General features: G+C 45.0%; 2 protein-coding genes across 2 annotated transcripts in view; both read left to right on the top strand.

Moving 5' to 3' along the window:
- Positions 1–25,139, top strand: part of LOC143986903 (uncharacterized) — a 1,023,878-nt gene that overhangs the window by 632,371 nt on the left and 366,368 nt on the right. The window lies entirely within an intron of this gene.
- The window catches only part of LOC143989998 (uncharacterized), a 97,378-nt gene that overhangs the window by 55,192 nt on the left and 17,047 nt on the right, over positions 1–25,139 (top strand). The window lies entirely within an intron of this gene.

Raw genomic sequence — 25,139 nt, 5'->3', positions numbered from 1 at the left:
GCCCGGTCTTCTGTCGCCGCTGTCATCGTCGCCACCGCCTTCTGTTCTTCTCTTCAGATGTTGACCGGTATCCGGGGGCCCCCTTATTAAAGGGGGCTCCCGGATTCCGATAAGCCCCCCGCCCAGAGACCCCGACAACCAACGGCCGGGGTTGTCGGAAAGAGGCCCTTGTCCTCATCAACATGGGGACAAGGTGCTTTGGGATGTGGGGGCCGCGCGATCCCCCCTTCCCCAAGGCACCCTCCATGCTGAGGGCACGCGGCCTGGTACGGCTCAGGAGGGGGGGGGGCGCTCGCTCGTCCCCCCTTTCCTGGTCGGCCGGGTAGCGTGCTCGGACAAGGGTCTGATGTGGACCTGGGGGGGACCCCCACGTCGATTTTTTTCGGTGTTGGGGTTCCCCTTTAAGTCCATACCAGGTGGCGGGGCCAGCAACGTGTCCTTCGCGGGCCCCGCCTACCTGGAGACGTGCTCGAAATGAGCGGACTTTCCTCTGCGTGTGTGGGCGAATCCGTTCATTTCAAAAGTTGGGCGGATAGTACGGCGGACTTAGTACGCCGTATTAGTCCGCTGAAAAAGTGCCGTGTGTGGGCAAGTAGGCCGTTCAGAAAGTTGGACGGACAGTCCGGCGGGAAGTCCGCCAGACTAAGTCCGTCGATTAGTCGGCTACGTGTGTACGCGGCATAAGTGTGTTTGATAACCTCCATCCCACCAACCTTGCAATATTGAGGGATGGTGTGACCTTCCTGTGTGGAATCCCGGGAATACAGAGGACGGGGACATCTCTCTGGTGGGTTTCTGTAGCTGGATGTCTCCACCATGGTGTCCTGGTACAGATCTTTGTGTTCTTTTAGAGACTTCTCCGTCACCCCATCCTCATCATCCTCCTCTTTTATCTCTTCTTTAACCTCAACTTTAGAATCTCTCAGGTTTCCACTCTGAATATATAATAAAAATGACATCAATGGTAACAATGCAGATAATGTACAGATCCTAATGATACTATCAGTGATTGTTCCTCATCTACCTGATGATGGTGGGGGATGGTGTGACCTTCCTGTGTGGAATCCCGGGAATACAGAGGACGGGGACATCTCTCTGGTGGGTTCCCATTACTGGATCCATCTGTAGAAAACACACACACTGACTGAATACATTGTTTCTATGTGTTTATCAGATGATGGGGGATCTAGGTGGAGCCTCCGTACTGCTCTATCCTTTACAATAAAGTCTCCTCTTACCCGGTGATGTGAGGGGCGGCTGATTGTCCATCATGACGTCCTTGTAGAGATCCTTGTGTCCTTCTAAATACTCCCACTCCTCCATGGAGAAATAGACAGTGACATCCTGACACCTTATAGGAACCTGACACACACAATGATACAGTCACCATCCAGACACATCCCTTGTCTGTTACTGGATAATGTCCCAGAATTCCCAGAATCCTCCTCACCTCTCCTGTCAGCAGCTCCATCATCTTCTTGGTAACTTCCAGAATCTTCTCCATGTTGTGTCTCTCAGGTTTTAGGGAGTCACATGGAGGCACTGTGATGGTCATATGATCACCGGACTTCACAAGAGGAAATCTCTGTATTGGAGAACCAATAGGAATATCATGTTAGAATCCCAGAATCCTCCTCACCTCTCCGGTCAGGTCTGTGTTTTATTAATAGAGATAAGAGTGATGTCATGTGACCTCCCAGAATCCTCCTCACCTCTCCGGTCAGGTCTGTGTTTTATTAATAGAGATAAGAGTGATGTCATGTGACCTCCCAGAATCCTCTTCACCTCTCCGGTCAGGTCTGTGTTTTATTAATAGAGATAAGAGTGATGTCATGTGACCTCCCAGAATCCTCCTCACCTCTCCGGTCAGGTCTGTGTTTTATTAATAGAGATAAGAGTGATGTCATGTGACCTGCCGGAATCCTCCTCACCTCTCCGGTCAGCAGGTAGATGATCTCCAGGGTGAGGTTTAGTATCTTCTCAGTCATGTGACTCCGGTCCTCCTCCATCCTCATTGGTGCCGTCATTTGATCTATATTGGTCTCCTTGTAGACGGATAACTTTGGGAAATGAAAGTAAGAATTATTTGGATGGTGTTGGTCACACAATAATAGGATGTGGATGTGAGGGGGTAATAGGAGGGGTTCTATACATATAAGAACTACCCCCCCTCCTGGGACCCTCTTGTTCTGCCAGATCAGAAATTCTCTTCTCTATGTTGGGTTTGTTTGGTTTCTGAACTGGTTTTGATTAGTTTTAGATCTGCAGACAAGGAATGATAAATACGATCCTTCCTTTGACTTGTTTGCTCTGAGGCAGTGTTGTGAGGACAATGTCGGGTCAACATGATGTCCAGGAAGGGGAACTTGCTGACTTTTGGCCGGAGTTGCCAGATAATTACCAGAACTCTGGCTGCAAGGCTCCAATCTCCGGCAGCCTGCTGACTGATCGGAGTGATGTCACTCTCTACAGTAAGAGAAGGGATCGGATTGGATAGCAGGAGGGTTCTGCTGGTGGAGTACAGAACTGTGGGGGACGAGTCTGTTCTATATACTCCAATAGCAATTCAGTGTGTGTAGGAGGAGGACAACAGGGGGAGGGGTTTGTTCTCTTAGTCTTGGTCTATTTTGTGTTGTGGAACATTTTTCTTGACCAGTGATATGGTGAGGTGAAGCTTCCTTCACTTACTGAAGAGAAATGTCAGAGAGACAACTCATCTCCGTATACAATTTATAATTTATTAATCATTTATCAAATCATTCACTAATCAATTTATTTATCCCTATTAGTCTGTATTATTTCCCAGGATTTCTTCATGTGACACTGTGCACTGAGTCGTCTCTCTGACACAGAGCACAATTTTCTTTATGTTCCCATTTAATAAAAGTGTGCGGTACAATACCGGTGGGTACCTTATGTACCACCATTTTTTGGTTCCCTTCCATCCCCCTTTTTGTTATATTCCTTCATTTGCTGGCAGGAGTTCTTTAAGAAGGTCAGAAAAGTAAGTGCAGGTGGAGTGGGAGGACCATCAGAGACCAAGAGTCCCTATGAGCCCTGAAGCCCCCTATTACCTCAGAGCTTTACAGCCAGACTACCCCCTTCAGAGCCCCCACAGCCCATCAGCCCCACTAACCTCTCAGCCCTTGTACACACGGTCGGAGATTCCGACAACCAAATCCGTCAGATTTTGTCTGACGGATCTTGTCCAAAACTGTTGCATACACACGGTCGGACAAAGTTGTCGTAAAATCCGATCGTTCGGAACGTGATGACGTAATTTCGTTATGACGGGACTACGTTCAGGCTAGTAGCCAATAACTTTGATGTAGGAATTTGATCTGAACATGCGTGGCACTTTGTCCGATCGGAATTCTCTACACATGATCGGAGTATGTCCGATCGGAGCATTTTGTCAGAAAATATTTCCGGCAAGTTGGAAAATTTGGTCCGATGGATATTCCGATGGAAACAGTCCAATGCAGACCACACACAGTTGGAATATCCGACAAAACGCTTGAGGCTCCCAGAATCCTTTAGTCCCACTACCGCCTCAGAACCAGTGGCCGAACCTGTGACAGTGGTGTTCCGCTAATGCGCAGGGGTGGGGGGGGATCACTGAGACAGCAGGAAAGGGTCTTGCTGCCGGAGTAAAGGGTCCCAGGATCAGGGGAGGCTCCCCTGGTGATCGCCAATTAGGATTGCTGAGAACAGAGTGTGCAGGACATTCATCCTTTGCAGAGTCCCCTTGCTGTGTCTGATCTGCTCCCAACACGGGCACAGCGCCCAGCAACATCAGCCAACTCCTCCCCCCACTCCTCCTCCCCCAGACACAACCTCCAAGTTCTCCATACTGGGTGGACTCTGTGCCCTGTGCCGGCTCTGAGGGACCGGTCACTGATACCAGCTGCAGCGCCGGAGCCTGGTGAGTGCCTGTATGAGGTGTGGGGGTCCTCGGGGTGTGGGGCCCTTGAGATGTGTGAGGGGAGGGGCAGAATCAACTCTCTGCACATCTCCAACTCCTCTCCTACCTCTGTCAGCTGCTCTCTGGAGTTTCTGCCCCCCCCCCCCCCCCCCAACACCTATGTGCCCCTTCCAGGGCTGCCCATATTATTACCCCTTCATCTGTCCCACCCATTCCTATCCATCCTCCTCATCTCATCTCTCTGCTACCCCTGCCCATAACCCCCTCTGACTGGCACCCCAGTACAGATCCCCTCCCCCATTCATGCACCTCATCTCAGCCTTTGTCATCTCTTGGGAATCTCAGTGGCTGCAATGTGCCATGTTTGGGGTCACCGAGAACAAAGTGCCTCACTGGACACTGCTGGAAGTGATCGGCGGAGGTGAGCCCGGTGTGTGTAAATAGAAAATAAGATCTTATTACCTCTGCTGTTACTTCCAGTAATGTCTTCTCTTCACTGCCACATGGAACGTCTTGTCTTTATTCCAGATTACTTCCTGTCTGTAACTGACATCACTTCCTGTCTGCATTCCATAGAAACTTCCTATCTAATTATGAGTGAGATCACCACCTTGTGGAGTTCAGCAGAACTGCAGCCGCAAGAAATGTCTCATAGTACTGTAAAATATTTTACCACAGAAGTTCAAATATAACACAAAAATAGTAAGAAACAATAGATACAGTTCTTTTGTAACAAATTGTTTAACAAAGATATTTTTATTACATATAGAAAAGTCTTAAAGACACAGAACACAAGGTCATAAGAAATGTATAGCTAATAAAACCGATACCCCCAAAATGAATCCTTTTGGTGAAGAAAATACAAAAAATATATCCAAAAGCATAAATTATGCATATACATATATATATATATATATATATATATATATATATATATATATATATATATATATCAATCCACTCCTAATGAAAATGTTAAACATAAATTACACGGATGTAATGTTCACAGGAATGGTGGTGGAGATCTCTCAAAGTAAGAACAATTTCTTGAATGCTTATATAAATAGAATAATTAATCCTGGAGTGAAGAAAGCGGTAAAGCAATAAATAATATATAAACTGGGTCATCCACTTCATCCATAAAGACATTGTGATTCCAGATCTTCTAGATCACATAGGAGGAGGACTCATCAAGGATTTCATACATTTGTTAGGAAGGATAGAAGAATCCTCAGAAGGGATCATGTAGGATGACAGGAAAGTCTCCTGACTGGTGGGATCATCCAAACATAATGATTACATCCATGAACTGGAGCGAGATCATTGGGGTGATAAATCCAATCTGTAAACACTGTGTAGACGTTATCCAAGAACTCAGCACACTCCAGGTGTGGAGAAAGTCTCAAGGTGGATTTATCCTGTTGTTGTGCTTTTTAAGGACATTTTCCGACACAGTATTTATTATAAGTCATTTTTAACGAAGATATTTTTAAGATACAAAATCAATCTATATGACACAGTCTATACATGTGACACATATTCACGGAGACAAGTGATCATACAAAATAGTTACATTTATTGGTTTACAAAAAACAAATATTTATATGAAACTAAAATATTGATTGCGTCACATGAACACCTTGACAATTAATGGAAACACCCACAAAACGGGAGTGTTGTACCTTGGACGTAATATCACCATTATCACTTCTCAGTAGAATCAATAACCTTAAGATAATTGACAATTAAACAGAGCGTCTGTATTTCACATGTCCAACCGTGACTATACTGCAGGTAAGTAAGTGGTTAATAATGTGAAATAAATTAGACCTTTGTTTGTCAATAAAAGTGGCAACTATGCAAAAAGAAATATATAATGAAAAATTTAATTTAGAGAAAAAAATCGAAAAGGTGGTTATTGATTCGGGAGAACAATTATCAATAGTAGAATATTCAATACATCAATACTTGAGAGAACATACAAGATATAACCAACATGGCAGATTTACCCATTCCAAAATGGCTACTAGTCTGGATTGATCCAAGGAACAAGAATCTTTATGAATGTAAAAATATGTATTCATGCATAGTGCATGAGTGTCAGTCTGTCTGGGAGTATGTGCCTCTCCCAGTGTCCCTTCTCAGGGTGGGTCCCTAAGCTTCCTCCTAGGACCATCTTTTGTGCTTATTAAATATACTCCTAAACAATAAGATCATAACATTATACTAAGTTCTGCCCAAAAGGTATGTGTTCCCTCCTCATTGGCAGGCCAAACGTAATGATTACCTTTCCCAGGAGCCCCGTGATTTTAAGGTAATAGCACCTTCAACCACCAGGTGTCTCACATGTGTTTGGTGTTTATCTCTTAATATTTTATATTTATAACGTGTATTTTTTTTATATATGTTCTAACTAATATATCTCTAGTGTTCATTGATGCTAGTAACCGACATAATAGAAAATATGCTTAACATAATTATATAAAATGGTTGTATATATGTATATCAATGTATATCTATAAAAATGTAATCTATTTAGAAAGGACACAGGTTATATATATCAATCTATATCACATAAAATTATTTATATGGATAACTGGATAATTCTGATATATCCAATCAATATTTGTTTATCTAAACATAGGTTAAATTCTTATACAGTTATAATCACGATTATATGTTTTTCATAATACTAGTTTGTTGCTAAAATACTTCTACTTATAATCACACTTTCATATATATTTTCTTTATGACAAAGTTCTTTAGATCGTTAGATACTAAAATTATAATATCTCTTTTATGACCTACAAATATCATAGATAATCTAAATGACTTATGATCACAATCATAGGTACTTTGAAATATTTCTGCCTTGCATATCCATTCGCATCTCTCTAGCACCATGTGTTGAGATGGACTTTGAGCAGTACAATAAATGTTTAGATATCTTAGCTGTGTCCACAAGTCCCTAAAAAATGGAGTTACTTACCGGTAACATCCTTTACCGGGAGTCTTTCAGGACAGCCACCGTAGAGAGAGACCCTGGCTCCTCCCCTCTTAGGAAACACCGCCTTCAATTTCACAATTTAAGTCTCATCCTCCCTCCGTCCCCTCAGTTATTCCAGAGTACCTCCGGCCAACTGGGGAGACACAAGAACACGTCAAACAAACAAACTTTTAATCTTACCTGACGGTCTCATGTGATGAGTTCCCAAAGATATCCAAAAACCTGGGTGGGAACCGGTGCTGTCCTGAAAGACTCCCGGGAAAAGGATGTTACCAGTAAGTAACTCAGTTTTTCCCAAGTCCGTCTTTCAGGACAGCCACCGTAGAGAGGATAAGCGAGCACCTTACCTTAGGGTGGGACTACTGCTTGCAGCACTTTACAACCAAAGGCTTGGTCTTTGGCTGACAGAAGATCCAATCTATAGTGCTTCACGAACGTAGAAAAACTGGACCACGTTGCAGCTCTACAGATCTGTTCAGGAGACGCACCAGCCCACTCTGCCTGAGAAGTTGCCACTGCCCTGGTTGAGTGTGCCCTGATCCCAACTGGGGGTTCTAACCCCCCTGTCACATAAGCCTGCCCAATGGCTAACCTTAACCATCTGGCTATTGTACATTTAGAGGCTCTGGAACCATTCCTAGCCCCTGAAAATAACACAAAAAGTGAATCAGACTTCCTGAACTGACTTGTGTAATCTAAATAATGAAGGACACATCTTCTAACATCCAATCTATGAAAAATGTGTTCCTGTTCTCTCACCGGATTTGAACAGAAAGTAGGCAGCACAATCTCCTGGACTCTATGAAAACTAGAGGCTACGTTAGGCAAAAAGGCCGGATCCGTCTTAAAAATCAAACGGTCCAGAAAAACCTGAAAAAAAGGTGCCCTAACAGAAAGGGCTTCGAGTTCACTCACTCTCCTTGCCGTAGTGATCACCACCAAAAACACAGTTTTAAGAGAGGATCAATCTTAACGAGCAAGATTCCAATGGCTCAAAAGGTTCTCCTGTGAGAAACTGTAAAACTAATGAAAGATCCCAAACTGGGAAGGGGGAATTTGTAACAGGTCTCTGCCTACTTAAGGCTCTAAAGAACCTCACTATCCAAGGGTCTGTTGCTAGATGCCTTTCCAGAAATACACTTAAAGGGGATACCTGTTCCAAAGGCTAAACCTTTATCTGCCCCTGCCTGCAGGAACTCTAGAATGGCTACCGAGCTGCGCACATCGAAAGAGTTCTCCGAGCACCAGCTATTGAACTGCCTCCATACCTTCAAGTAAATGGTCTGAGTTTCCTTTTTCCTGCAACTTAGGGAGAGTGGCTACTAAATGATCTGAGAACCCTTTGCCCCTCAGCAATTCCTCCTCAGTAGCCAAGCTGCAAGGTTCCACCGCTACACCTGAGGACAGCAGATTGGACACTGAGAAAGAAGCTGGGAGAATCCAGGGGGGTTCCACAGACAGGCCCTTCAGAATGGAGAACCACGGCCTCCTGGGCCAGTGTGGCGCAATTAGAATAAGAGTAGTGTTCTCTGCCTGAAACTTCCTTAACACTGCAGGGATCAGAACGGGAGGGGGAAAATATAGCACCTGGACATTCACCAACTCTGTGCTAGTGCGTCCACCCCCAACGCCCCGTCCCCCCTGTTTATGGAAAAGAAGATGGCTACCTTTGCATTTTCCCTCGAGGCAAAGAGGTCTATCGAAGGAATCCCCCACCTTTGGGGGATCATTTTTAAAACCTCTTGCTTGAGAACCCAGTTGCCTTCTCTCAGTGTTCTCCTGCTGAGGAAATCGGCTACCTGATTTTGCTCTCCCTTCAAATGTATCACTGAAAGGGACAGGACATTTGCTTCGGCCCACCTGAGGATGGCTTCAACTAGGGCCCATAATGATCCGCTCCTGGTGCCCCCCTGCCTGTTGACATAAGCCACTACCTCCCTCCTCTCCCAGGTACCCTGTACAAAACGGGAGTCTAGGTGCGCACCCCAACCTGAGCCGCTCTCGTCAGTTGTAACCACCCTGGATACTGGTAAAATCCATTCTAGACCTTGCGACAAATTTGCCCCCTTTCTCCACCACCAAAGGGACCTCTTAACCTGAGTTGGAAACGAAACCAGAGAGTCCAGAGACCCCTGGCTGCGGTCCCAAACCTTCAAGATGAATAGTTGCAGAGGACGGTAATGTAACCCCGCCCACTGAACTGCCGGGAGTGTGGATGTTAGCAGGCCCAGAAATTGAAGGCAGTGTTTGCTAAGAGGGGAGGAGCCAGGGTCTCTCTACGGTGGCTGTCCTGAAAGACGGACTTGGGAAAATTCACACAATAGGTTTTGTTGGACAAGGTGTCAGCTATTTAATTTTGTCTTCATGGTTGTATATTGTCCAAACAGTCTTTACTTGAGCACAATGTTTTTTTTCTAGTTAAGGATTATTTCCATGTGATAAATACTTAGTCATTCCCTATGCAAGTTTGGTCTTCTCAATCTAACCAACAAAGATAAGTACACATCTTTTTGTTTGGTGACAAGAGTTATCATTGTTCCAGTCTCTTGTTTCAACATGGGGTTTCTAAAACTTTAAAAGATAACTAATCCCCTGAACATTTGCAAAAACATGTGAGATCATGTATTTTGCTTTAAAAGTTATCATTGTTCCAGTCTCTTGTTTCAACACAGGGTTTGTAAAACTTTAAAAGATAACTAATCCCCTGAACATTTGGAAAAACATGTGAGATCATGTATTTTGCTTTAAAAGTCTCCAAGAGGGTAACAGTTCAATAATATCAAAATTATAGTTCATCCACTTTTTTTAAGGCCTACTGAAATCTCTCATCTCTGCCAGTGAATATTAAATGTATTTCTTCATATATTCACAACAAAGCCCCCCTTGTGAAGTGTTCAAATGCCGGAAGTCATTTGAAAGACTTCACCAATGCAACATGTTGAAGAAATATGGCTTCCCTCAGGCCTTGTAAGTTGAGTTGTGAAGATGGATCCGGATTGTGGATATATATATATATATATATATATATTGAAGAGGTATAGACACCTGCAGATGGGTGTAATTCTTTGAAAAACAAAATGGGTTTGTGATCGATGTGTGCATCTCAGGGCCGTCATCCATTGTTTGGCGGGAAATGGATCATTCCGGGCACTTTTAGTCTTGGCCGTCCTGGTGGGTTTTGTCCATGTAGACTGGCCAACTGTGATGTCTCTGGATCCCCCATACGGTTCCTTCTCTGGATGTTTCACACATGTTAGACTCTTGGCTCTGTTGACCGGCTCATGGACATCTTAGTCCTGTAAAGGAAAATGGATTCCATGAGAAAAAACATATATGTTCTTTTTTTTTTTTTTAACATGATCTGTGTTTGAGATCTCAGTGTCAAGCTGGTATCCTGGGCTTCCTCAGAGCCCTCCCTTTTCCCCATTGTGTCACCATTCTTTTAACTAAGCCCTCTGGAAGGCAAGACAATGTATGACACAGTTACTATGGGAGACCAAGCTCCAGGGCTCAGTAACATGAGGACATTTATTTATAGCTGTGGATACCAGACATTAATGACTGACTTACATTCTTCAGAACCTTTTTTTTTTTTGTAGCAGTTCTGGAATAATAACAATTAAAAACATTTCAGTTTGACATGTCAACTTACTGTCAGTAACAAAAGATTTGACATTATAGTCAACTTTCTACTTGGGAGGAATAAAACAAAATAAATCTCCCACCTTTGGGGTGTCAATATAACTCGTTTAAGGCAATCAAACTACCTTATGTGGGTGATTCCTCAACTTTTACCCAAATATCAAACCTTTTAGGCCTCCTGATATTAATGTCTTTAGGATTCGGTCTTCCTCTGAAATTACCGTCTTCGGGACTTCTTGAAATTGGGCTGTTGGAGCGACCTGTTTATGTCAGAGGAATGAAGTGACCACTGAAAAATAGGAGAATAATTCATATCTAACAACCACCATCCCTCGGTAGGGATTTCAGGATCCTCATTACTGTGACCTGGGGAAAAACATGGTGTTAGAACATCTGCCTCCTACTTTTATTCAGTGCGTTCCTCTGATTTATTTTAACATAAGAGCTTCAAAGGCTCTGTGGCCCTTGGCTGGCCACAGGATTTTCCCCTTGAAGAAGTGTTATTCACGTTCCATATAGCAATGAAACCGTGTAACATATCCATAATTTGGTCTATTTTTGGCTTCCGTATTGCTTACAGGCTGATCAGAATTGGGTTGTGGGACCCAGTTTCTGTACTTTCTAGGGACTACTGGCTCAGTTTGATCAAACATATCCCCATCAGAACCACTGTCTTCATTCTGGGATAGTTGTCTGGGCCTTAGTTGTTCCCTATTTTTCCGGGGATTTTGGGGTGTCCTACTCCATGGTTGCTCCCTCTTTACCTGTGTAGGCCCCCAGGGTCAATTACCCCGGTAATGGTGAGAGTGTCTACCCTTAGGTTTAAATCTGACCCGTTGGAGATACACACTATAGTCTCTCTTAAACCTTGGGTCTGGTTCCCTTGGCTGATACTCCTGAGGTGGTCTTTGAACTCCCCCTCTAAAGGGTGGTCTCTGCTCCCCCCTTCTGATGGCTGGGGAATCTGGTCTCCCGCTCGGGAAACTCTGTGGCATATCTCCTCTGAATATATCAGCGTATGTCTTTTTCTTGGTTTTACACTGTAATGATTGAGGAGATACATGAATTTCATCCACAGATTTAATTATAGGACTTTCAGGCCTTCCATTGTTTTCACCAGTCTGTTGGATAGAGTACAAATTGTTACTCTCTTTTACCGAAGACTCCAGTGAACACCCCCGTTGTAGTCTTTCGCTAAATTCACTTTTATGTGGGTAGGTAGGGCCTCGAAGAACATGGGTTTAAACTCAGGTTTATTGTAATCTGGCTCATTTTCTGCTTAATGGCAAGCACTTTTGAGCACAGCCGTAAATTCGGTGGGGCTTTGATTTCTGAGGTGTCCTGTTTAGGGGTGCCTGTCTTTTTCTCTGATCCCAAAGAAAACTGATTAGACCTACTGTCATGTGGTGGTTCAGTTTTTACCCCCCTTTGCTCTACAGATGTCTTGGGGTAGGATATGGTTTCTTTTTCTGAGTTCTCCTTATCTAACGCCCAAACTTCAGATTGAGAGTCAGATTTTGGAGTATTGTCAGACTCTATACTTTCAGGGTTAAGCATCTGAGCATTATCTTGGGACATAAAAACTTCACTTTTTCTTTTAATTCTTCTGATTCCTTAATTAGGGATTCCTGTCCTGACCTTAGTTGATTTGTTTCTTCTTTAATTTTCCACTGCATATTACTCAGCAACTTTCTAAATTTCCACTGTCTACTACTCTGCAACTTTCGACAGGAGAATCGTTTTTCTGCAGAAAATTCAACTTCTCCTCTATTAATTGGTGACATTCTTCCAGAATTATTTTAGTGTTCTTTTGCATCTGTTCTATTTCATCTTTCATCATTGTCACTATAGACTCATCATAATGATCTGCCTTGTCATTGATCCCCTTTAGCTTTTTAGTGAGCTCACATTCCATTTCTATTAAATGGAACTGGGATTCTTTTTTTTTTTTTAACATAAAGTTTTTTATTAAATTTTTCACAGTACATGTCAGAACAGTGGTACAATCTCAACAATGATAATTATAGCAGTTTACAGCATTACATCAAGAGAAAGAAAAAATCTAATTTGAGTTAAGCAGCATAGCAAGATATCTGATTACAGCATACAGTTAGGCAGTGTATTCCAATAAGCCAGAATTGCACTCAGAGAGCAAGATCCGTGGGTTGCACATCATCACAGGTGGGATACCAACATCTATACCAAACACAAAGCATTCCTACACGACTGAAAGGGCATACAGAATCTCCGATCCTCCCCACCACCACCACCTTCCCAGCTAGAGATTCCTACACCATCTGGAGCTCAAGGATTAAGGGAGTGGTCTCTCTTTGATCCAGGGGCCCCATATCTTATCAAATTTGTTGGGACAGTTTCTTCCTAGGTACGTCAGCTTATAGAGCGGTAAGGCTGCATCGATCAGGGCTCTCCATTTGGGAACCATTGGGGGGCTAGGGTCCTGCCATTTGATTAGGATAGCTTTCCTAGCATAAAAGGCTGAAAAAAATACAAATTGTTTAATTGTTTTTTAGCCTGCGGGCCCGGGAGCATGTCCACAACCCCTAGTAGAAGGGGTAGTGGATCACAGGGGACATCGAGTCGGCCTATAGAGCTGATCTCCGACGCCACCCCCCTCCAGAAGGCTTGTAAATGCACACAGGACCAGACAATATGGAAGAATGTGCCAGAAGCCAAGCCACACTTAGGACACGTACCAGTTCTAGTAGGATAAATTCTGGCTAAGCGTTCTGGGGAATAGTAAGCTCGGTGGAAAAATCTAAGTTGGGTGTATCTGTCTCTAGAAGAGATCATGAGGGGTAGATATTGCTGGACGCCCTCCTCCCAGTCATCCTCCGCTAATTCCGGTATATCCCGCTGCCATCTGGTGAACAGCCGGGAGACAACAGATGTATCAATACTATTTAGAACAGCATATAGGGTCGATAGCGTTTTTTTGTCATTCAGGAGGGCCAGAATGGTCTCCACAGGGGTCGCTTCCAGAGTAATAGCACATGGAAACTGTGCACGGTAGGCATGCCTGAGCTGTATGTATCGAAAAAACATGGAGTTAGATAGCCCATGCCTACATTTCAGTTCATCATATGGAAGCAACCCCTGCGGGGAGGAAACATCCGCCACAACATCGGGTCCGGAATGGTTCGAAAGTGGGGCAGCCGCGGGTTCCCCCACAACGGAGTATCGGGGGACCAACTATTCGATTGGATTGGACTTAGGGCCTCTGTGGACCAGACTCCGGAGTAAGAGCCCAAGAGAGCCGCCTCAAGGGTAGCCGCAGGGTTTGCCGGCTCAGCCGACAGCCACCACCGCACCGTCACTAAGACCGTGGCCCAGTAGTATTTCACAAAGCACGGTAAAGCCAAACCCCCCAAAGAGGGCGGAAGCTGAAGCGTGCTCTGCGCTATCCTCAGGGTGCCACCGTGCCAGATAAAGGAAATAATCAGGCTATTTAACTTCCGAAAGAAAGCCTGGGGAATATGCACTGGAGTCTGCCAAAACAAATAAGTGAACTTGGGCAGGACCGTCATCTTAACCAAGTTAACCCTACCCACTGGCTAAAGAGGCAAAGTCTTCCAGCCCGAGCACTGTGTCGTCAGTAAAGACAGGACCGGGTCAAGGTTAAGGGGTATGAATCGGGACAGGTCTCTGTGAATTATTACCCCCAAATATTTAAATTGTGTGACCAGTTGAAGTGGGGCGCTAATCGGGAGCCCAGCCTCTGAGGGGTGAAGAGCAAACAGGACAGACTTGTCCCAGTTTACTCGGACCCCTGAGTACCTGCCAAAGGTATCAATAAGGGAGAGGGCTTCCTCCAGTGACATGGAGACCTCCCGGAAGTACAAAAGTGTATCATCAGCATAAAGGGAAATTTTCTCCTCCACAGGGCCCAAGGGGATGCCACGGATCGCCATGGAAGATCTAATCATGATGGCCATCGGTTCTATAGCTAACGCAAAAAGCGCCGGAGAGAGCGGGCATCCCTGTCGAATACCCCTGCGGAGGAGAAAAGGAGAAGAGATGACCGATCCTGTGCGCACTCGTGCCCTAGGGGCACCGTAGATAGCCTTTACCCAGGAAACAAATCTGGGGCCAAAACCAAAGCGGAGCAGAAACCCCCAAAGATACTCCCACTCGACAGAGTCGAATGCTTTTTCAGCATCCAGGGAGGCTACTGCGTCCGCCGGGGCCAGATGGGCATCAGATCCCAGAACCGTGTATAACCTCCGAAGGTTGATATCCATACCCTTGCCCGGCATGAAACCCGACTGGTCCTCGTGAACCAGGGTAAGGATAACCTCATTTAATCTCCGCGCCAAGATTTTAGTAAGCACCTTGGCGTCGGCATTAGGTAAGGATATAGGGCAATAGGAGGAACACAGCTCCGGGTCCTTACCCGGTTTTGGTATAACCACTATAATCACCTCTGCCATGGACGCCGGTAGGGCCTCCCCCCGAAGAGACTGGACTATCATAGAGTGCAGCTTGGGGACCAACTTGTCCCCATACTGCCTATAGAATTCCGGAGGAATCCCATCGAGACCTGGAGTTTTCCCCGCCCGGAGTTCCCCCAGCACCCGCCGAACCTCCTCCTCCGCTATGGGGGCCTCCAAGGAGTCCCGGTCCTCAGGAGAGAGAGCAGGGAACTATATACGGTCCAGGAAGTGGTCAAGGTCCGTTTCAGAGTAGTCTACTCGAGAGCTATAAAGATCGCTATAGTAGGAGGCGAACCGGGCATTTATGAGTGAGGGGTCCACCAGCACCGTGCCATCTGGGCCCCTAACACGGGCAATAGAGGTGGTAGGTTGTTGCTCTCTAGCCAACCAGGATAACAAACGGCCGGTTTTCCCCCCCTGCTCAAAAATGCGGTGCGTCTGAGCCAGTTGTTGCTTGTTCGCCCCCGCCACCCTAATAAGCATCACCTCCCTGTAGGCCGTTTGCATGTCTAAATAGGTAACGGGGTTCTGGGTGGAGGCGAAACGAGCCTCCAGCTCCCTGGCAGATGCTTCAGCCTCCGCCAAGATAATCGCTGAGTCGTGCCGGGCCCTGGCTATAGAGGATTGGTATGCCCCCCTAATATATGCCTTAAACGCATCCCACTCAATAAGTGCTGAGGTCGAACCCGCATTCGTCAGCCAGTAGGTCTGAATATGTTTAGAAATCTCTATCTCCACCAGTGGATCAGAGATCCAGTATCTGGACAAGCGCCATATTCTCTCCGTGGGTGGAGTCAGCATTTGAAAGGTGCATAGCATGGGGGCATGATCCGAGATTCCTCTCGGAAGCATGTCCACCACCCGCACCCGTGAGAGAATCCTGCCACTGACCAACACCAGGTCAATCCGTGACATAGCTCGATAAGATGTAGAGTGACATGTGTAGGCCCTCTCCCCCGGGTGTTGCCACCGCCAAACATCAGTAAAGCCATACAAGTCCACCCATTTTAATAGCGGGGAGTCTACTCCACCCCCTAGGGACAGCCTATCCAGTGCAGGGTTTGGAACCATGTTGAAGTCGCCCACGATAATAATGTTATCAGTGGGGTAGCTAGAGATAAGGGGAACCAAAAGCTTCAACAGAGCAGTGGTAGCCAGTGGTGGAATATAAAGGCCCACAATTACCATTTCCACCGTGTCTATAACAGCATGTAGGATCACATATCTGCCCCCGGGTCCAGCTGTACACTTAATATTTCACACGTCAGGGACTTATGTATCAATATGCTAACCCCTCGGGCGTAACAAGAATAAGTGGAGTGATAACCCCTGCCCACCCACTGCCTCCGCAGGCTCAAGATCCTACCCCCCACAAGATGTGTTTCCTGCAGGATACACACATGTGGGCTATGCTGCTTAAGATAGGCCCATACCAATGAGCGTTTCAATTTATCGTTCAAGCCCCGGACGTTCCAGGACAGCAGCTTCATCTGAGCCATAGCGAGACTTGCCGCAAATGAACGCCAGGGGAACACTGCATCTCTGGGCCCGAGTGGAGACAAGTGTCACTCCGCCCCCTCCCCGGCACCAGCCTGGAGGCCCAGACCGCCAGCAGCAACCACTGCCAACTGTGGGGGTCCCACCCGAGAAAGGTACCACTATATAACCATTCCAACATGTACATTAATGTAAAACAAAACAACCCAAACCCCCCCCCCTCCCCCCACCCTGCACTGCCGTTGGGGAACTCGGAGTGCCCATTCCCATAACCAAAACTCAGCTCAACCAGAGCAAATCAGGTATAACTCCTGCGGGGGCGCAAGGAGAACCAAGAGGGGTAGCCCGAGGTGGAGCTGTAAGCCAAAAATTGCGCGGTCGCTGACGTCTGCGCGGGACCAGCCCCAGCCCGGGAGACCAGGAATAAAAGACCAGCATAGACAGACTCATGAATCGGGATCACTTGACAAAAATCAAGGGCACACACTTAAAAACATTACAGTAAATTCAGGCATAGAACATTAACTGCAGCATAGCACTCCATTTACATGAAGACTCCGTTTAACGTGGAGTATACCCCCCCACCACCCCCCAGCAGTGTCCAGGACCCCCACTGGGCAGCGAGACCAATCAACTCCAAGGCCCATCACTAGTAGAAGCCAGGATCCGGGGAGGGAGAGGGGATGAGCCATGATGTCTCAGGCAGGGGGACAACCGACCTAAGTAGTAGAGCTCGAGGCCCACACACACCGGGGCCTAAGGCACACAGTCCTCCTCGGTAGAATGGTACAGCAGAGGAATCAGTAAATAAGGGGGATGGGAAAAAAAAAGCAGGAGACATCATGGAACAACAGTAGAAGCGTAGGTTTAAAGGGCACCATAGTTACCGGGGCCTGGGTAGAGTGTCCAGCCATTGTGAAGCCTCTTCCGGCGAAGTAAAGTAGCGGGTGGACTCCCCATCGATCACCCGAAGGCGCGCAGGGAACAGCATGCCATATTTGATGTTTTTCGCACGTAACTGGGCCTTGACATGGTCAAAAGTCTTCCTCTGCCGCTGGGTCTCTACGGAGTAGTCCGGAAACAGCATGAGACGGGCGTTGGCAAACCGTAGCTCAGGGATTTTCCGCGCCTCGCGGAGGACCAGATCCCGATCCCTGAAGTTCAGTAATCACATAATAAAGGTGCGGGGAGGGGCACCAGGCGGTCCCCGCATGGATGGCATCCTGTGGGCCCTCTCCACCGCATAATGGGGAGAGAACGCTGCTGCTGGTAAGAGAGTGCGGAGAAGATGCTCAGCAAAGGATGCAGGGTCCTGTCCCTCCTCCCCCTCCGGTAGGCCCACCACACGGAGGTTGTTCCTTCTGCTCCTATTTTCACTGTCCTTCGCTCGGGACTCTAGCGTCCGCACCCGCACCCGCACCTGAAGAGTATGAAGGGAGGCACGGTGGTCTCTGAGGGCATCTTCGGTGTGACCCACCCTCCGCTCCACCTCCCCCACCCGCTCCCGACTCTTGTCCATATCGCGATGGACCAACCCCACATACGTCTGCAGTAGGTAAATTTTTGCTGTCAGGGTCATTTTGCACCCTGAAATGGCCTGCATCAGCGCTTGAAATCTGTCAGCAGCCGATGGGGGCCCCCACAGCTCACAGCATCCTCCGGGGGGATCACTGCCAGCGAGATGGCCAGGATGGCGCCGCTCGGTCCGCCGATCGTGGCACGCGAGCCCGCGGATGGCAGAGGTCTCGTAGGCGTCAAGATGGCGGCGGGTCTCCACCATGTAGCGGCTCTCTGATGCGGCCGATCTGGACGATTTTTGGTGGGACAGGAGCCCGGTCTGTCTGGCAGCTGATCTGGAGGGTTTGGAGGGTCTCCCGGTCAGCGGCGGTGAAGGATGGCGGTGGATGGAAGGAGGATCAGCGGAGCTCCACAGCGGCACGTCTATCCCCCTCTACTGGAACTGGGATTCTAAGGTATCACTCTCCTGTTGGGTATATCGACATTTAACGTCTCTATAAAGATACATCAGGGTAGTGCATAGTTCCAAATGCATGTGATCAGACCTTTTTATTTCCTTTGTCTCAGAGGAGCTGTCTGTGAGTCCATAGATTTGACCTTCTACGTTCCACACGTCTTTTACTAAATGACGGGCGTGGTTTTTAAGGTCCTTACTGTATGCTTCTCGATCAGTCTCATTTGTCAAACTTTTTTGGTCATGATCAGCCATGTCAATTTTAGAAATCATATCCCACATTTCCTGTATCAATTTTGTCTGAGTACTCATATTACCACTAAGGGCTGACTCTTGATAATCCCCATCAACATAAAATTCACTTCGACCAGACATTTTTCTTGGCAAAAAATCTTTCAAAAAAATCTTTCAAAAATTAATAATGAATAATTTCATGCAAAATATTATCTATGTCACCACCATAACTATGATTAATCCTGTACAAAATATCAATGTGATCTCATGCAGTGCCTCCATTTCTATATGTTGTGCTTTTTCAGGACAATTTCCTGCACAGTATTTATTAAGTCATTTTTAATGAAGATATTTTTAAGATACAAAATCAATCTATATGACACAGTCTATACATGTGAAACTTATTCACGGAGACAAGTGATCATACAAAATAGTTACATTTATTGGTTGACAAAAGACAAACATTTACATGAAATTAAAATATTGATTGCGTCACATGAACACCTTGACAATGAATGGGAACACCCACAAAATGAGAATGTAGTACCTTGGACATATCACCATTATCACTTCTCAGTAGAATCAATAACCTTTTGAAAATTGACAATTAAACAGAATGTCTGTATTTCACATGTCCAACCGTTACTATACTGCAGGTAAGTAATTGGTTAACAATGTGAAATAAATTAGACGTTAGTCTGTCAATAAAATTGGCAACTATGCGAAAAGAAATTTATAATGAAAAATTGAATTTAGAGAAAAAAAATCTAAAAGGCGGTTATTGATTCGGGAGAACGATTTTCAATAATAGAATATTCAATACATCAATATTTAAGAGAATATGCAAGATATAATAAATATGGCATATTTACCCATTCCAAATGGCTACTAGTCTGGATTGTTGGTTACCAGGATTTTTAAGATGGTTGCCGTGGCTTTCAACATGGATTCTCTTACAGAGGAATTACTTTGTGTGACCTCCGAGTTCCAAGGAGCAGGGATCTCCATTAATGGAAAAATATGTATTCATGCATGGTGCATGAGTGTCAGTCTGTCTGCGGGTCTCCCAGTGTCCCCCTCCAGGGTGTGTCCCTGAGCTCTCCACTTGTCATCTTTCTTGCTTCTTAAATATTCTCTTAAACAATAAGATCATAAAATTATACTAAGTTCTGCCCAGAAGGGTATGTGTTCCCTCCTCATTGGCAGGCAACCTTTCCCAAGGGTCTAATGATTTTAAGGTAATAGCACCTTCAACCACCAGGTGTCTCACATGTGTTTGGTGTTGTATCTCTAAGTTAATATTTTTATTTTATTTCTATAATATGCATTTGTTTTTATATATGTTCTAATGAATATATCTCTAGTTTTCAGGAATGATAGTAAACGATATAATAGAAAATACGCTTAACATCATTTTGAATAATCCCCATTGTATAAAATGGTTATATATATATATATATATATATATCAATGTATATCTATTAAATCTAGTCTATTTAGAAAGGACACAGGTTATATATATCAATCAAAATCACCTAAAATTATTATCTATATGGATACACGTATAATTCAAGTATCCAATCAATATTTGTTTATCTAGAGTAGAGACATAGGTTAAATTCTTATACAGTTATAATCACGATTATATGTTTTTCATAATACTAATTCGTTGCTAAAACACTTCTACTTATAATCACACTTTCATATATAATTTCTTTATGACAAAGTTCTTTAGATCATTAGATACTAAAATTATAATATCTCTTTTATGACCTACAAATATCACATATAATTTGAATGACTTGAAGTGCTTTTAAAATATGTCTGACTTGCATGTCCCTCTAACACCATGTATTGTGATGGACTTTGAGCAGTCCAATAAATGTTTAGATATCTTAGCTGTGTCCTCAAGTCCCTACAATTCACACAATAGGTTTTGTTGGACAAGGTGTCAGCTATTGAATTTTGTCTTCATGGTTGTATATTGTCCAAACAGTCTTCACTTGAGCACAATGGGGTTTTCTAGTTAAGGGTTATTTCCATGTGATCATTCCCTATGCAAGTTTGGTCTTCTCAATCTAACCACCAAAATAATACACATCTTTTTGTTTGGTGACAAAACCTACCATTGTTCCAGTCTCTTTTTAGGGGGCGTATAAAAGTTACATATAACTAATCCCCTGAACATTTGGAAAAACAAAAAGTGTGAGATCATATATTTTGTTTTAAAGGTCTCCAAAAGGGTGACAGTTCAATAATATCAAAATTATAGCTCATCCACGTTTTGAGGCCTACTGAAATCTCTCATCTCTGACAGTGAGTATTAATTGTATTTCTTCATGAATTCACAACAACTTCAAAGTCTTGCAGGACATGGTTGCTAATGGGAAATTAGATCCTGTTCTGGAAAAAGTACAGGAACTCCGTTCCCATGCGTTCCCGCAGGACTTGAGCCCTGGCCGCAGATGTGTGGAGTTGGCCGCTGCCATGATATTGACAAAGTGGCCGGGCTCCTAAATTCAGGCTGGGACTGAGGCAGGGGATGTCTGGGAAAAAGCAGGGCAGCTGTAGAGGCTCACCAGGATGCGCTGTGGGAAGGATGGCGATGGATTGCTGCAGGATTAATGGAGCTCTTAAACAGCACGTCCTCCTCGGCTCAGATCCGGACACGCCTCCCCTGGAATGCCTTTCTATAGCACACGCGGGCAGGAGAAGCGGAGTGATTCAGTGCTAGGGCACCTGTGCGGCCTCCCTAGATGTGTCACCCGGGGCATGTGCCCCCCTTCCCCTATTTCCAACCCTATCCTGTATAATAATAACAATAATTCCAGCCCTGAAAAAACATCTCATAATAGCCATTCCTGTAATATATCTACCTTACAGGGCTACCACAGAAAATCCAAAATAAGTAAAAACAGTTAAAAAAATTCTTATGCAACCAACTGTTTAACAAAGATATTTTGTTAGAAAAGTCTTAAAGACACAGAACAAGTTAAAAACAAATGTATAGCTAACAAAACAGATACCCCCAACACTGATTCTTTTGGTGGAGTGAATCTAAAAATACATCCAAAAGCATAAAATATATATCACTCCACTCATAATGAAAACGTTAAACATAAATTGCAAGGATGTAATGGTCACATAGGAATGGCGGTGGAGATCTCTCAAAGTAATAGCAATTCCTTGAATGCTTATATTAGGGTTGTCCCGATAACACTTTATTTAAGACCGAGTACAAGTACCAATACTTCTTTTCAAGTACTCGCCAATACCGATTACCAATACTTTTATTAATGTTATGTGACAGTTTGACTGATGGGCACTGATAGGGGGCACTGACTGATGGCTAGCACAGATTGATGGGGACTGATAGGTGGCACTTATGGGCACTGATAGGTGGCACTGAAAGGTGGCTGGCACTGATAGGTGGCACTGATAGATGGCACTGATAGACGGCACTTATGGGCACTGATAGGTGGCACTGACAAGTGCCTGGCACTTATAGATGGCACTTATGTGTACTGACAGGTTGCTGGCACTGATGGCTGGCACTGACATGCAGAAATAAATGACATGAGGAAAGGATTTATTTTTTAAATGCTGTGCCGTGACACCCATCTTGGTACACCCTGCAACATTAAAAGGCAGCAGCAGAAATCTTGTTACACCCAGCTGGGTGATGCCCGCTGCTGGCTTACTACAGCCAAATGCGGGGTGTACCAAGATGGGCATCAGGATGTTCAGCCGCTGACGGCTCTCTGTTATCTCTTGCTCTGATGTCTCTCTCTCTCTCTCTCTGATCGCTCTCTCTCATATGTCTTTATCTCTCTTTCTGATGTCTCTTTCTCTGATGTCTCTCTCTCTCTCTCTCTGATCGCTCTCTCTCATATGCCTTTCTCTCTCTCTGATGTCTCTCTGATCTCTCTCTCTTGTATGTCTTTCTCTCTCTTTCTGTTGTCTCTCTCTCTGTTGTCTCTCTCTCTCTCTCTCTCTCTGATGTCTCTCTCTCTCTGATGTCTCTCTCGTATGTCTTTCTCTCTCTTTCTGTTGTCTCTCTCTCTGATGTCTCTTTCTTTGATGTCTCTCTCTCTGATTGCTCTCTCTCATATGTTTTTCTCTCTCTCTCTCTGATCTCTCTCTCTAAGGCCGCGTACACACGCGGGGACTGTTCGCCCAACTTTGTTCGTCAAACAGTTTGAGCGGACAGTCCGCTCAAAATTAGCATGGACGGACTTGGCCACACACGACGAACGAACAGTCCGCTGAAACTTGCGCGATGACGTGAACGGCACGACGGGACTAGAAATACGACGTCCTATACACTGCAATGCAACCTTCGGCATGTAAATCCTTTCTGAGCATGCACGGAACTTAGTTTGACGAACAAGCCTACACACGGGCGGACTGTTCGCTCAAACCAAGTTTCAGCGGACAGTTTTACGGAATTTCCGAAAAACTTTGTTCGTCAGACTGTCCGCTGAAACTGTCCGCTGAAGCCCACACACGAGCGGACTGTCCGCCGAAACACTGTTTAGCGGACAAAGTTGAGCGAACAGTCCCCGCGTGTGTACGCAGCCTAATATGTCTTTATCTCTCTTTCTGTTGTCTCTCTCTCTGATGTCTCTTTCTCTGATGTCTATCTCTCTCTGATCGCTCTCTCTCATATGTCTATATATCTCTTTCTGATGTCTCTTTCTCTGATGTCTCTCTCTTTCTCTCTCTGATCGCTCTCTCTCATATGTCTTTATCTCTCTTTCTGATGTCTCTTTCTCTGATGTCTCTCTCTCTCTCTGATCGCTCTCTCTCATATGTCTTTCTTTCTCTCTGATGTCTCTCTGATCTCTCTCTCTTGTATGTCTTTCTCTCTTTTTCTGTTGTCTCTCTCTCTCTGATGTCTCTCTCTTGTATGTCTTTCTCTCTCTTTCTGTTGTCTCTCTCTCTCTGATGTCTCTCTCTCGTATGTCTTTCTCTCTCTTTCTGTTGTCTCTCTCTCTCTGGTCTCTCTCTCTTGTATGTCTTTCTCTCTCTTTCTGCTGTCTCTCTCTCTCTGATGTCTCTCTCTCGTATGTCTTTCTCTCTCTTTCTGTTGTCTCTCTCTCTGATGTCTTGCTCTCTCTCTCTCTATGTGATGTCTCTTTCTCTGATGTCTCTCTCTCTCTCTGATCGCTCTCTCTCATATGTCTTTCTCTCACTCTGATGTCTCTCTGATCTCTCTCTCTCTCTCGCGCATGTCTTTCTCTCTCTTTCTGTTGTCTCTCTCTTTATTCCCTCTCTCTCTCTCTCTCTCTCTCTCTCTGATGTCTCTCTCTGTCTCTCTCTCTGATGTTTTTCTCGGATGTCTTGGGTACAGGGCAGCAGAAGACATGCCCCTTCACACATGCCCCCTTGTAATGTGTCTCATTACACAGGCTGACTCCGCCCACCCTCTATGTCAACCAGCTGACTTGGCCCACCCTCTCCGTCCATCAGCTGACTCCGCCCACCAGCTGACTCTGCCCACCCTCTCTGTCCACCCTGCCGACCAGGTATCGGATCTGGCATTGGGATCATTTGTGCGATTACAAGTACTCACACAAATGCTCAGTATCAGTTCCTATACTAGTATCGGTATTGGGACAACCCTAGCTTTTATAAGTAAAATAACTAATCCTGGAGTGAAAAAAGCTGTAAAGCAATAAATAATATATAAACTGAGTCATCCACTTCATCCATAAAGACATTGTGATTCCAGATCTTCTAGATCACATAGAAGGAGGACTCATCAAGGATTTCATACATTTGTTTGGAAGGATAGAAGAATCCTCAGAAGGGATCATGTAGGATGACAGGAAAGTCTCCTGACTGGTGGGATCATCCAAACATAATGATTACATCCATGAACTGGAGCGAGATCATTGGGGTGATAAAGCCAATCTGTAAACACTGTGTAGACGTTATCCAAGAACTCAGGACACTCCAGATGTGGGGAAAGTCTCAAGCTGGATTTATCCTGTCATTTATCATACGTAGAATTATCTCTTTAGGGAATCTTCACACCTCTAACTTGAAAGCAGATCCTTTGATCAAAAGTTCCATGACAGTGAGTGGACTTTTATGGGCTCCTAGTAATATGGGTGACATCCAAGCCATGCACAGATAGTATCGGTGGTCCCTGTAGAAAATCTTATATGGATATTTGTGCACAATTAATTTGAGGCTAAGTCTACCTAGAGACACACGGACACTGTACAAGTTACATATGTTGTCTGGTGGTTCCTGTGGAAGTCCATGTGAGGACATTTCTACCTGTTATTATTATTAGTATTACTTTACAAGATTTATAGAGAGCCAACATTTTGCAGAGTGCTTTACAATCTAAAGGGAGACAGTACAGTTACAATACAAGAGGGTTAAGTGGGCCTTGATCCT

The sequence above is a fragment of the Lithobates pipiens genome, unplaced genomic scaffold (genome assembly GCF_037356315.1).
Source record: "Lithobates pipiens isolate NorthernLeopardFrog02 unplaced genomic scaffold, aLitPip1_a1.2 Scaffold_18, whole genome shotgun sequence".
NCBI classification, from domain to species: Eukaryota; Metazoa; Chordata; class Amphibia; order Anura; family Ranidae; genus Lithobates; species Lithobates pipiens.
Note: the sequence above shows the minus strand (reverse complement) of the source record. Positions and strands in the feature narration are given on the sequence as shown.